We start from the raw sequence: 14,681 nt of genomic DNA, 5'->3' as shown, positions 1-14,681 counted from the left end.
TACAGGGGCACTAGCCCTATCAGATTAGGGCCCCACCCTTAGGACCTCATTTAACCTTTATCATGTCCTCATTGGTCCTATCTCCAAATATAATCACACTTGGGGTTAGGGCTTCAACATATGAATTTGGGCAGCAAGGGGGTGATAGTTATGTAGATCAATCACATGATAATCATTACCCAAATAATATCTATTTCTTTTAGGAACAAGAACACAGAGATAATTTGGAATTTCATTAGATTCAAAATGCTTTTCCTCTACAAGCATGTTGAATATTGTAATTAAAAACACTGAGTTAGGTGTAGGAATAATTTATATAAATAAAGTCCTTACTTAAAATATACATACAAGCCAAATGAAAAAGCAAGTCTCCAACTTATGCACTACTTGGTCTCTGAAAATTTAAAGAGTAAGGGTTGCCATGGCTTTGCTAAAATTTTAACCAAAATCTTGACCATTGCAAGAAATATTTTTGCCTTATTTTTCTGTCATACACATTCATGCTTTAGTAAGGAATTAAAATTTTTGAACTATTAAAAAAACAGGGAAGAAACTTGAGAATTTATTTATACAATAGATTACTTCACAACAGTTTTTAAATTCACCAGATCCGTGTGTTTCAACATGGGTAAATCTCAAAAGCAAAAGTAGAATGAAAAGAAAAGATTCCAGAAGAATATTACCTGGACTCCCTTCTTCCTCCTTCTTTTCTCCCTTTGAAGGGTCAGATCTAAGACAAATGGTACAACTTAACCTCTGTTAAACCTGAATGGCATGTTCATAGAGCTTGCTACATTATTTTCTGAACTTCTATGAACTTTTGAAATATTCAAAATTAAAAACTAAACATTTTAAGAATAACAAAAGTAATACAAATCAATAACAATGCACATTAAAACAAAAACAAGATACAGAACTAAAAAATTAACATTTGGGGAAAACTCAACATATTTCCTTACTGCATCATTTCTCAAGAACTATTAATCAGAACAACAGTCACTCACCTAATAAGTTTGGAAAAATAAGGGTGAACAGAGCTTCTTTCTTAGAGTCTCTAATATGTTAATATGCTTTAGTAACTTCAAGGATGGTGAGGAATTGAGGATGAATATTGGGGAAGATACAGGACAACATTTCCCAATTCACATGCATTCTGGGAATGAATGCCTGTGCCCAGGCTGAATCAGACCATGGTGTGGAAATTATTCCTGCAAAGCTCAAAACTCACTTTTTTGGTTCTTTGTAGGAGATTATCTAGCATAGCAGTTTTCAGTCTTTTTGGTCTCAGAATCCTTTACACTCTGAAAAAATTATTAAGGACCCCAGAGAGCTTTTGCTTGTGTGGGTTATGCCTATCAATATTTACCCTATTGGAAATGAAGGAACTATTGCTATTTAAAAGTAACTATAATGCACCCATTACATGTCAACAAATATTTTAAATGAAAATAACTGTATTTTCAAAAATAGTGAGAAGAATGGCATTGTTTTACATTTTTGCAAATCTCTTTCATGTCTGGTTTAATAGAAGACAGCTGTATCCTCATGTCTGTTTCTCCTTCAGTCTGTTGCAATATGGTTTTTTGGTTGAAGTATATGAAAAAAATCCGGCTTCACACAGATATGTAGGTGGAACAGGGAGGGGTATTTTAATGGCCTTTTCAGATAATCATAAATATTCTTTAATAATATACCCAAATACAACAAATGGTAGTTCTTACAAATTAGTTGCAATAAGCAATCTAAAACTCTGTCAGTGAACTTTTTACACTCTATTTCATTAAAATCCATTGGTCTGCCTTGTACTTTGAATGGGTCTTTAACCCATGCATAATCTTGTAATATGCATTTGTCATTTGGAAATTTTTTGCTTCCTAAGTTACGCAGATCTTCCAAAGGTTGACATATTTCATTATATAATATCAAGTAATCACATTTGTTGATATCACCATTGATCTCATCAAAAGCCCCTTCAAGTATCTGGAAGCTGTCAAACTCATAGTGGCAAATATACAATTTTCAAAATTCTGATTTTTCTCATTGGCAACAAACACTGTCAGTTGTTTTTCCCGAAACAACAAGCTCACTTTGTTTATTTTTGAGAAAATATCTGCCCAAAGCCCAAGTCTGAATAACCATAGTTTTTCTGTCAGTCATTCTCTCAAGTGAAAAATGGTGCTCCAGGAAAAGAGCAGAGAGCTCAGCTCAAAACTCAGTCTCACGGTGCTCTTCCTCAGACAGCCACTCTGCTTCCACCTGCAGCAGAAGACCTTCGGGCATAGTTTTGTCAAACAGATCGGTGGAAGATGTGTACTCAGAGTCAACATTTAATGAAAATTAATAATTTTACTGCTTTATCAAGGACTTTCTCAAGAGAAACTGGAGCTTTTCTTTTTTCAACTACAAGTAGGTGGCAGTGAAGATAACTACTAGTACAGTTGGGTGTCATTGTCATCATTTGTTCTAAGGCACTGTCACCCACCATTGCTTTTCGAGCAACACGACAAATATCAACACAGGGGAAAAGGCAAAGAAAGTATTAGTATTATTATAACAACAGTTCTGACCTCATGAACCTTCCAAAAGGGTTTTGGGAACTTCCAGGGGTCTGAAGACCGCACTTTGAGAAACACTGATAAATAAATTAAAAAGATAAATAACTTAGACAGTCAAATTATTTGAAAAATTAAACAAACAAAAGTCAATGCCTTTGGGTACCGCAACCCTTTGGAAATCTAATTCACTTGCTTCTGTCTTTCTGAATTGGAACAAAACCAAAACAAAATAAATACAAGTCACCAACTGCCTTGTCTGTGTGTGACCGTATAGCTGCATCTGGACTTTTACATTTTTTTCTGTTCCTTTCATTTCAAAAGTAAAGATACAACGTTCAATATTTAGAATATTCATCATAGAGAGCTGCCAGAAGCATACAAAGAATATCATGTGACTTTTACAACATAAAATTCTCCAACTACAGAGGTTTTATGTACATATAAGGCTTTGTAGTTCAGTATCAATTAACATTTATCTAATACGAACTATATGTCAGACATTATAATATGTGCTTTTGTTTTCAATTTATGTCTACCTTTTACAACAACTCATCAGATATCGGCACATTTACACATTTCTTTAGCTAAGAAGCTTGAGGCATGCACGCAAAAACATTCCTTTTTGGAGGTCCATAGTTCTGGACCCATGACACAAGTCTTCAAATTGAAAGAGCCTTATTTTCGCCAATGTCCTCAAAGATGGGGTTAAGGCAGAAAGGAATCCAGGTCTTCAGGGAGCCTCGTAGAATGGCCACTCTCCTCTGCGCAACTTGCCTGCCTTTCCGCCCTTGAGGTACAGCAGCCAATTAAGCCAGAGCCTCAGAGTGACACAACTCGGGAGCAAACAGCCACTCAACAATTACTCTTCTGTATCCAGAAACATTAACTTGTCCAAGAGTAGGGGTTTCGTATGAACGCTATAATCACCAGTTACACACAAAAAAATAAAACCAGCTTTGAATGTTTGCTAGGGAATAGCATCAACATTTAAAAAAATCACTGAAGTGAAGAATGTTCCACTATGCCATCAGAAGGAAAAGAGAGTGCAAACCTAGCAAATCAAAATCCTAAATTCCCTCTCAGCTTAACACTCTTTATTTGTCTCATCAAAGGTATTTGCCATCATAAAAATTTGTTTCTTAAAAATCAATCCCCAGCTTCCAAGACAGAAGATCAGAGAGCTTCCTGGCACTTTCAATATTGAGAAATTCTTTCTTCGATTTGTCGGTTTTGCATCAAAAGAGATGCAGCAAGAAAAGCCACATCTCAATGCATTGGGGACTTGACGAAGGTAGACACCCCTGGCTGAGTGGAGGTATTGCAGATGTCTCTCCTGTCATGGAGAACAACCCGCCTGCCCGGGGAGGTGGGAGCCCCATCACGCCAGCAGTTGATGTGTGGAAAGCATTTTTCTGAAGGAGGGAGAACTAATTCACCCTGTCACCTTTCTTCAGATGAGGAAGGCTGGCAATTTGAGAATCTGTGTCTAGATCCATTTTCTATGCGAAAAGGAAGCCTTTTGCAATAAAACAAGCATTTTGTCATCTTTTAACAAGGTATCTGTTTTATTTTTAGAAATACACAAAAGATAAGGGAAAATAGGAAGACTTTCTAACAGGTCCTTTTCTGATCAGTGAGGCCAGAAAATAAGCCAAAGTTGTATCCGTACACATCGGTCCTCTGTAGTTGAAAATATACATGGTTATTCTTGCAGCTTTTGAAAAGCAGCTACAGGCAGCCCTACTGTGAATATTATTTAGTATAAGACTTAGGTATAGGGAGCTTTAGATTTGTTTTAAAATCCTACACTATCTGGAGAAACATTTATGGTGACGGCTATGTGCAACCGCTTATTCTAATTCATTCATTCCATTTTAAAAGCTACAGGAATATATCAGAAATGGCCAAATCGTGAATAAGTTATTTACTTTATTCTAAATGTAACTAGACCTAGGGAGACTTTGCTAATTACTGGTATCGTAGTGAAGCAGAAATCTGTTCGTGTCTCCTTCAAGCAGTGGATTAGATGAAACATTAGTTCCATGGAGCTGATCACTCTGGAGGTTTACTCATTTGCTCGATGCAGTAAATGTTGGCACATTAGGCCTCCTGGAATATCCTGAAGCTGGCCTAATAACACATCTGCTGTATTTATTTTTGAATGTAAATGGCACTCAGAAGTCTGCTTTGAAAATTAATTTCAGCTGGAAAACAATAAACATTAATAAATACAGATTCTGCTTCTGCTAACAATTACTTCATGAAATGGTTAGATGTGGTGGAAGGCACCAGTTTGCAGACACAGTTTGGAGTAATTAAATCCCTTCCGAACCAAACTACTCCAAACTGGGTCAGTTCCTCTGGGATGGGGTGAGGGATATCAATACAGACTTGCACAATTGCTCTGACTTGGTGACGTGCACATAAAGAGCAAAGGCGCCTGTTAGGTCAAGGTGGTTGTTGACATGAAAACAAAGGAAATTCATGTCTAGGAATTAGATCTAGACAAAAGAACAGTTACACAATTCTTTTATGAAAATGCATTCTTAGTTGATGTGGACAATGAAAACAACAAAGGTGACACTTTTCTACTCCCTATGTTTTAAATATCTTTTAAACATAACAACAAAGGCAGAAGGGTGCTTTCTCTGCAAGTCCCCAAATCTAAAATGATCTAGCTGAAATTATGGTGCTCTGGCCTGCAGAATGAATTAAGGGACGGTCTGCTCACCCTAGTGGTTGAAGCAGACAGATCGAAGCATTCAGCTGGTTCTCTGAACCACAGGCCATCTATTGATGTTGTGCGGCAAAACCACAATGCTGGGAATTGCATGGGTACCCTCAGCACGGCCTGCAAACAATCACCCCTGGAATGTTTGGTTCTGTCCAATCCTTGAGGAGAAAGAACATAATCGTGGTCTGAGCATCCAGAGACCTCAGTTCATTTGGATCCAGCCATAAACCTTGACTCTTTCCTCCCAAGCTTTTTGAACTTACCTTCCACACCATGAAATGGGCGAACTAATAGTCACCTTCTCTCCCTCAGAGGTGTTCCTTGTAACTCTTTTAATTTTTTTTTTTACTCCCTCAAAGGGTGATTGTAAAATTGAAATAGCAATATATGCAGAAATAAGGAAAAGTTTTATACGGATCAGATCAAAAAGTGTTTCTCCCCTAACACAAACAACACCAAACAACTTTATGATAATAGAATAAGGAATTTTAAAAAAAACAGGACACTGGGGGCCAGCCTGGTGGCATAGTGGTTAAGTTTGACGAGCTCTGCTCCAGCAGCCTGGATTCACAGGTTAGGATGTGGGGCGTGGACCTACACCACTCGTTAAGCCGTGCTGTGGTAGTGACCCACATACAAAGTAGAGGAAAGATTGGCATGGATGTTAGCTCAGGGCCAATCTTCTTCACCCCCAAAAAAATTAAAAAATAAAAAAACATGGAACTGATCTAGAGAATACTAGGTAACTATTTTTAGTTAAATAGCTAAGACTCCCAGATGACAAGCACCCTGAAGGACTAGGTTGGGTGTTTCTCACTGGTAACCAGAGAAAGTAACACACACTCCATGCATCTTTGTTGGCTGGAAATTAAATTCTTAAAGGCAAAGCTAAAAAGCAATTGCATTCATTAAAATGACATGATATTTGTAAGCTTCCAAAGTTTTAAAGGGTTCAGGGAACATCAGCTGAGAATTGCAGGTTAAACCATCTAGGCTTGCCCTCGTCAGGGATGAACACACTCCATGTGGATGAAACACGCAGCGCTGGGCAGAGGGGCAGAGAGCAGTGCTGAAGGATCCTCTCTGGGAATAACTGGCAGGACCTAGTTTCTCTGTTCCACTCGAATCACTACATTTATATGCATTTTATTCACATTTCAGATAAACAAATATAAAATTGTGTGGTGAGTTTTCTGCTTTTATTTTTTCTCCCAAGAAAAATGAAATGTGTTATTGGCAAGGATGGGGAGGAGGCGCCCTGTGAAAACAGTTAGGAGTTAAAGCAAGAAAACCAGAAAAGTCACACAGCGCCTTCTCTAATTTCATTCATATCACACGCCTAGAGAGTTTAAAGAAAAAAAAAGAAGCTTCCCTCTTGCAAGGGTTGTTTATAGTTCTTCAGCAGTCTTGTCTTGGTTCCAGATCATATTGTGGGTCAAGCCTGAGATCAGAATGCCCAATATGATGTCATTTTCTATTTCAGAAATTGGTTTGTTAATGACATCCTAATGTCGATCATCATATAGCGGGAACTATATTAATACTTTTTTCTCTCAGGCATTGTTGCGCAGATGTCAGCTCTAATCCCTATAGAAGGGTGCTACAAGTCAATCTTCATGGAAATACATTAGTGATGCCTGTGAAGTTTCTAGAAATATAAGAGGTGTGAAAATTATAATTGGAGAAAAAGAAACCTTTAAAAAAATTAAGCTTAGCTTGGGATATGTAAAATTTTTCAGCTTTGATGACAAGAACTGGCCTGCAAATTTTTTGAGACTATATTAGCCTAATGTAAACTAATAATAGGTAGTATATTAAAAATCTTTCTAATTATCTAACTATATCAACTGTTTAATACAAATTGAGCACAGGAAATCTCTCTGTTTTGGCTGAAAGTGATATTCAACTCTCATATTTTACAATTATGAGTTAAATGAATAAAAAACCAGTTTGTAAAATGTTATTGATGTTTCTCTTTCAACGTAACCTTTATGCTGTGTTCAGAGAGCAGGAAGACAGATGGTTCCCAACCTGCAGGGCTGGGGCAAGCCTGCCTTTTAAGAGCTCGATTGTAAACCGATGAAAGGTGTGTAAACGGATGACAGGGGCAATTACAACGTGGAATTGATTAGGCTCTCAATTACTAAAAGCACATCGCCTGCATTATTCTTTTTATGCTGCTCTTTGATGACAAAAAACATGACTAGCTCCTCAGGACTACAATATGTTTGTATTTTGGATTTCTCTGTATAAGGGAACATCTGTACCTGCAGTTGGGGCTAAAGAAGGAGAGTGAGCTGGCACAGATCCTTATAGGAAAAGGAATTACAATGATTTGCCTTCTACAGGTATCAGTCACCTTTTCATTTTTCTAAATGCCAAGGAAGAGTCAGCAAGGCCCCCAGATAAAGGGGCTGCCATGATGTTAGAGGAGAGAAGTTGGGGAAGGGTCAGTGGGAAAGCATAGGGGGACTTATACATATTAAGTTAGGAATAGAGTGTGAACTGGAGCAGCATGTGTAAATCAATGATTATTAATCATCAAAGATTGACTAATTACATCTGCCTCGATACCTACATGTAATACCTATGTCTTATCAAATTTCCTCTTCCTGGTCATTGTCTGCATTTTCAGCTTATCTTGTAGATGCTGAAGAAGCTCCCAAAACAATAATAGTTGGGATTGTAGTAATAAACATCCTATGGAGGGCTAAATTCAATTGAGGAGTCTCAGGACCCCCAGCTTGCCCTAAAATGGAACAGAACTCTTGTGTTCACTGCAAAATGATCCAGCCTCCACACTGGAATGTACAACTCGCAGTACTCTCAATTGCTTTCCCATTTCCGAACCTTGTGCCTTGGCCTAGGAACGTCGAGGCTCAAATTGGAAAGCAGCCCATCTCTGAGGTCACAAGGAAAGGTTGTCATTCCTAAAGTTGGCTGCTCCCCTTAAAAATATCTCTTCTCCATGGGTTATTTGGGGGTTTTGTTTTGAAAGACAACAAAAACAGCTAGCCTGTGACCAATACCAGAGCTGCTGAAACAGAAGGATTAATTCTAGACTTGGCCTCCAGTGCCAGCAGATGTTTCGGAGAACGGAGTTGGGGCTCTGTTTCAGAACACTGAGAACTCGTGCTCGTAAAGCGCAGATGCGGTGAAGCTGGAGGAAGTTCAGAGAAGTGACAAAGATGATTAAAGGGATAAAGAATGGTTTCTGAGGGAAGGCTAAAAGGATTCTTTTTGCCTTTATCCCAAGAAATGAGAAAATAATGATTATTAACTTCAAAGTCTGTTTGTTCTTCATGTCTGCAACAAACCCAATGAATGGAAATGGGCTTGAATTAAAAGCAGGAGAGAAGTTGGTGAAGGAAAAGGAAGAATTTCTTGTCCTTCAGAGGGAAAAACATGGTATTCTGATCAAGGAGCCCACGTTGGTGAGCAGGTTTTAATAAGGGATATACCACACATTTTTTTAATCTAAATTCATTGAATGTTTTTTTCCTGGTAGTCTAGACCTGAGGAACAAAAACTGGACGTATGGAAACACTTCATTTCCCCAGCCCACTCCGGTTCTCCCAACCCCTATTGCCCAGTCTTAGAATGTTCCATAAAAGGAAATTCATGGTTAAATCTCAGTTCTCAGTGGACAATATTTTTCTTGATTTTTACTATTTTCAGCACTTTGCAGAGTACATAAGGGGAAAAGGAAATGGAGGATTATGGCTAGTCGGGGAGGCTTAAAGTAAAGAGAAATAGGCGCAGATCTGGAAGAGAGCATGTGTCATTGATCTTATCCACAAGTTAATTGAGAACATTCCCGGGCTTTGCAGAGCAATACTATTTCTAGACTCTCAGGATTTAAGAAGCACTCAATAGTTCAACATAAGGCAGTGTGCCTGCTGGATATGGAGTCTGGTTAAGCAATAACTCAACCTGTCTTCTGAGCCCCCCAAAGCAGAGAAACCTAAGGAAATTCTCCTTCTATTTAGAGGCACCTCCATACCTACTGTTAAAAAATAATAATAGTGGGGGCCAGCCCTGTGGCAGAGTGGTTAAGTTCACGTACTCTGCTTCGGCAGCCTGGGGTTCGCAGGTTTGCATCCTGGGCACGGACCTGCATACCACTCATTAAGCCATGCTGTGGCAGTGTCCCACATACAAAAAATAGAGGAAGGTTGCTGCAGATGTTAGCTCAGGGCCAATCTTCCTCAAGGAAAAATAGGAAGATTGGCAACAGAAGTTAGCTCAGGGCCAATCTTCCTTACCAAAATAATAAGAGTAAATAAAAAAAGACAGTTTGGTGCTTTGTTCTAAACAACATAGTGCAAGCTGACTGCTTTGTTTCCCTGTTCAGCCCAAACATTCGCTTTCCCAGGACTCCTTCTTTAGCCACCAGTCTCTCCCTGTGGACCAAATGAGACTCTAAGCACATGTAAAAAGAGCAAAAGCCTCCGTTGGTGACCTTCAAGCTGGCTAAAGACCCAGCCAAAACTTGTCACCATATGGAGTTTTCATTTCCCTGTGAGAAACCACAGGGGTACATGTGTGGGTGACGTGAATGGAGGTGCTCGGTCGTAAAATGTTATTCACATGCAAGAGATCATTGTTATTGTTTCCTGTAATTATTCTGCCTAATAACAAAAGGAAAATAACTGATTTTGACACCCAAGTTTTGCTGTAAATAGGCAGAATGTTGTCATGAATATGCAAAATATTATGATCATTGCCATACCTAACTAATTGCATTTGAAACATGCTGGCCATAAAATAATTAATTAGCAGTGCAGAAAGGCATCATGATAGTAGCTATAAATACTAAACATAACTAATTATTTCCGTCATAAAATGGTCCTGCCAAGTAATTTATAACAAAACCCGGCATAGACCGCAGAGCCCAGAGAGCTCCTCCAGCGTGGGGTTCGAGGGCTGTGTCACCCAAGGCTTTCTATTTTGTGATATTGTTGGGATGAGTGGCTACCAATTTGAACATAAACTAAAATGAAACTAATCTAGGATTTTCAGTGTTCTTTGAGCTGTTGGGTGATTGTTGTGGAAAATTCAGGCAGCTCCTTTTGTTGTTGACATCAAAAGTGGTAGGTCACTCTGGACCTGCGGAGTACATTCTGAGCTCAAGCAAAAATTGATTTCCTTTTTTAAAAAGCAGCTGGCATTACAATGAATAGCCTTCTTTCGATTTTTCTTCTCCAGTGAAGCATTCAGTGAATGCAGCAGGCATAATAGGCTGAAGTAAACAGTGTCAGGTTCTGTTATATCAGGAGCTCTTTTAAACCAAGCAGACAAGCTATCATCAGCGCCTGAAACCCTGCAAATCACGGCAGAGTCGGAAAATGAGTTTGTTTCCTGACCAGTGTGTTGATGACATTGTGAAGAATGGAAGGAGGCGCTTTGCTAATCACTCTGGCTGCTGCATGCTCCATTATAATGCCATCTCATTAATGAGCAAAAATAATGTGCCTGGATGAGACGGTAATAGAATTAGAGCCTCCGAGAGCTGGACTCAGGACTGTCGGGAACATTCTCTGATTTTGCGTGAAACATGTGAGAGAACCTTGAGATTCACCTCTTAGAACAATTTACCAGCATCCTTTGGCCTCATTTTTTTTCTGGTGGTTTGAAAATAGGAGATTGGTTGACGTCATCACAAAGTACTTCGTCCTAGTTTTCAGTCCTTAGGGTGGAGACCTCATGACCAACTCAAAGACAGCAAGTCTGGGTTGTGGCTTTTTTGTTTCTGCTTTTGTTTTCTCCCCCCAGTGACTGTGAGGGAAATGGTTGTAAACTAGGATTGGGGTGATGGAAATGTTAAAATACATTTATTCGTGTCACGGCAGAATCAGGCTGGCAATGATTCAGTTGCATACTAAAAAGCCTGAGGAGAACAGCATTAATCTTATTCTAAAAACTATTTCTCAGGCTAGCCCCGGTGGCCTAGTGGTTAAGTTTGGCATGCTTCACTTCAGCAGCTTGGGTTTGGTTCCAGGCACAGACCTATACTGTTCTGTTAGCAGCCATACTGGCTGGTGGCCCACATACTAAAAAATAGAGAAAGATTGGCATTGATATTCACTTAGGGCAAATCTTCCTTAGCAAAAAAAAAAAAAAAAAAAATTTCTCAGATTCCAAGTACACAGCCTTCTCACCTACATAACCGTAGCAGCAATGCTAGGGCCCATTTAATCCAGCTTCATGCTATCCTGGGGCCAGGAGGAGAGCTAAGTGCCTTCAAAGAACCCCTAGAACTCAATACAAGTGCCATTCACAACCAGCCGATGGAGCTTTCTCCTGAGAGTCTCTCTAAAGTGAATGCTCCTGCCCCTTGCTCTCCGGATGAGAGGCAGCAACTGGGATGGGAGGGACTCCCAAGGCACCCCGATGGGTAAGTGCCCAGGGGTGAAGCAGGGAAAATAAATACTTGCTGCGTGGTGCTGGGGACCCCTTCTTCCTCATCCCTGCTAGAATAAAAGAGCTTCCTCGCCAGGAGGGTGTTTCTAAGCAATCGCACCTCTAAATAGAATGTAATTACGGAGGAAATTAACTTCACAGCTAAAGATTGTGTTGTCATGATAATTTAGAGGAGTGGGAAGGATGTTTTCTGAGCAATCCCTAATCTTTTTTTCTTCTCTCTTTTTGGTTATCACTTAATGGTATTCATTAAAACCGATAACAGAAATTGCTTCTCTTTAAATTTCCTACTGTGTCTCGATTTAGTTGAGTTAGACTTTTCTTGAAACAATACATTAGTGTCATGCCCAATTGACTTCTGTTGTAAAAGAAATAAATCTCCCATGTGACCTTGTTGCTTACATCTGGAAATGGTTAAAAATAGGCACTCTGTCAGCCCATTGTTTAAAGAACAACGTGGGTTTCCTTGTCCCCCAATCACTGGGCACCGTCGTTACTCTGTCCCCAGCTGTAGATGAACTTATGAAAGTCCTTCTTTCAGCTCAAAGCGTTATTTGCCTTTGGAGATAATATATGCTGAGAACATGGAAAAGGCTTGCCTTCCTCCGCAGCCCACGGTCACTGCTCTATCATTCATACCAGCTCTGTGTCCCTGGAGAGCAACACGGCAGCTTCCCAGGGAGGCCAAGGCCATTTTTCCCCTCAAGATGTTCAAGCTAAAGATTCAGGAGGTGCTAACAAAATTACAGCAAGTACTGATGTCGTTTAAAATTGTGTTTCCTCTTCAAGCAATTAATAGAGAAAACAAAACTTCCTCGTTCTCTCTTAGAATACTAAGTATAATTTTGGGGTTTGTTAAGTAGAGCCACCCAGACATATGACATGGTATCCGCCATTCACTCAAGCTGGGAGGTTGTATTCAAAACAAAAGTGGCATAAGCTTAGTGAAAAAATGATAATAAATGCTACCATTGATCAGGCCACAGGCTAACTTGTGTGATTGAATAGCTGGGTCTCAGTCTGTGATCTTCAAGGCTATAAAGCAATAGAGGATCCTGGCCAAAAAGAAAGCTTCTAGGTACACTGTAGAGAATGTGGCTAAGCCCCTACTATGTAGAAAACATTCAAAGCACTTGATACCCACATTACCTTGTTTAATCTTCATAACCCCATGGGTGTTAGAATTTCTCTTACTATAATCTGTTTTATGGATGAGGAAATCAGGGCTTGGAGAAGTTAAAGTCGCCCAGCTAGTGAGTGAGAGGATCAGGATCTGAGTCCTAGACTTTTGGTCTCTTGGAACCACTGTACTTCAAGATGCCTTGTGTCCATTTGATTTGACCACTGGGTGATCTGGCATTAGTTTTGGAAAAGACACTATCACTACTTTTCTACTGCCTAATAATTTCAACAGATAGCATTATAACTAACTCTACTCCAGAAATGTGAATGAGCATGAAAAAAAAAGTTACTTTATCCTCTCTAAGAGCAAAGGAAAGTGGGAAGGAAACCAACATTTACTGAGTCTCTGTTATATACATACACACAGACAACAACTTTTCAAGATGGGCATTTTTATCTGCATTTTATAGATGAGGAAACTAAGGTTCAGAGAGGGTAATGATTTGTTAATTTCATACAGCTAAACATAGTGGAGGCTGACTCAAACCAAGATCTGGTTTATCCCAAATCTCATACTGAATCTGGATTAGGATGAGAACTTCAAATCTATGGAGTTTGATTATGTGAATGAATGAGTACAACTATCCCAAATGCAGTCCTAAAATTGATGAATTTCGAGACATTGCTATTTAAAGTTTCGAATCCAAAGTCTTCCAAAGAAAAGAGAAAGAACTAACCTTAAAAGCAGAATAAATACGTTGAGTTTCCCCATGTGGTTGTTTGGGGTTTTATGTAAACCATGACATATCTCTACCGGATAATAAGAAACTTCAAGTGAAAATAAACAAGAAACCAGGAAGTACAGTGATAAGATTTGGCAATGAACTCTGGTTTAACGCATTTCACTGTAGGTTTTCTCACTATTCAAGGTCAGTGTGCCCTCTAAAATCTTCCTGCCTTTTCAGCAAGTTAAGCAAATCTGCAAGGGTTGGATAACCTCATTGTAGCATTTTCATTTCCCCTTTCTTATTAGAAGACTTCCCCTAGAACAAAGTCAGTGTCAGATGCAAAAATGATATAATGTGCAGTTTTGCAGAAACAAAAGGTGTGCTGTGGAATACATATCAAGCAAACAGCACAGTAAGCCAACGAGTGTTGCATGAATACATGAGATGAATAAATAGTGAATTGCATTTTGCATTTATAAGTTGCTTTTTATTGAAGCAGTAAACAGTCACATGACCTTGAATATAGCCCTTAGGATTGCAGTAGAGCCAGCTTTGACAGGACTCCAAAAATACTGCAGTTCTAGAGAGACAGAAAAGTGCTAAAATTGATCAATGCCCCAGGTAGAGTTGATGAAAGTTTTACATAAGAGGAAATAACTATTTCCGTCTGAATATCATATGTAAAGGTTCATGCCAACTGTCCAAACTAACCATATTATCAAAATAGAGAGTCAACTTAGTCATGAATTATATGCCTTTATCTTGTAATTGGTTGCAAAATGTAACACCAAGTATTATTCCCCACATAAAGCTGATAGTCACCGAGGAAACTATAAAAGGCTCCCAAACTCCAAAAGCTAGAATGCCTAGCAGCAAGGAACAAGATTTTGACATGCACACTTGTGCTGTTCAGAGCAAATGATTTCACAAATGCCTTAGCTGTGAAAAAAAAAATAAAGTCTAAACATAGTTGTCTCCAGTTTGGAAAATGCGCAACATTTTAAATACATACGCTGTTGTGGTCACAAGTATACTTGTCATAGAGCCAACATGGCTGGAAGTTGAATTCATGAACTAATGTGACATAAGTTTTCTAGCATTAGCAATTTTCCATCTTGT

At 39.0% G+C, this 14,681-nt stretch overlaps 1 long non-coding RNA gene across 1 annotated transcript in view; it reads right to left on the bottom strand.

The window, feature by feature from the left end:
- Nucleotides 1-14,681, bottom strand: part of LOC139046294 (uncharacterized) — an 83,735-nt gene that overhangs the window by 31,185 nt on the left and 37,869 nt on the right. The gene's annotated exons all lie outside the window — the stretch shown is intronic.

This window comes from Equus asinus, chromosome 9, assembly GCF_041296235.1.
Source record: "Equus asinus isolate D_3611 breed Donkey chromosome 9, EquAss-T2T_v2, whole genome shotgun sequence".
Classification (NCBI taxonomy): Eukaryota; Metazoa; Chordata; class Mammalia; order Perissodactyla; family Equidae; genus Equus; species Equus asinus.
Note: the sequence above shows the minus strand (reverse complement) of the source record. Positions and strands in the feature narration are given on the sequence as shown.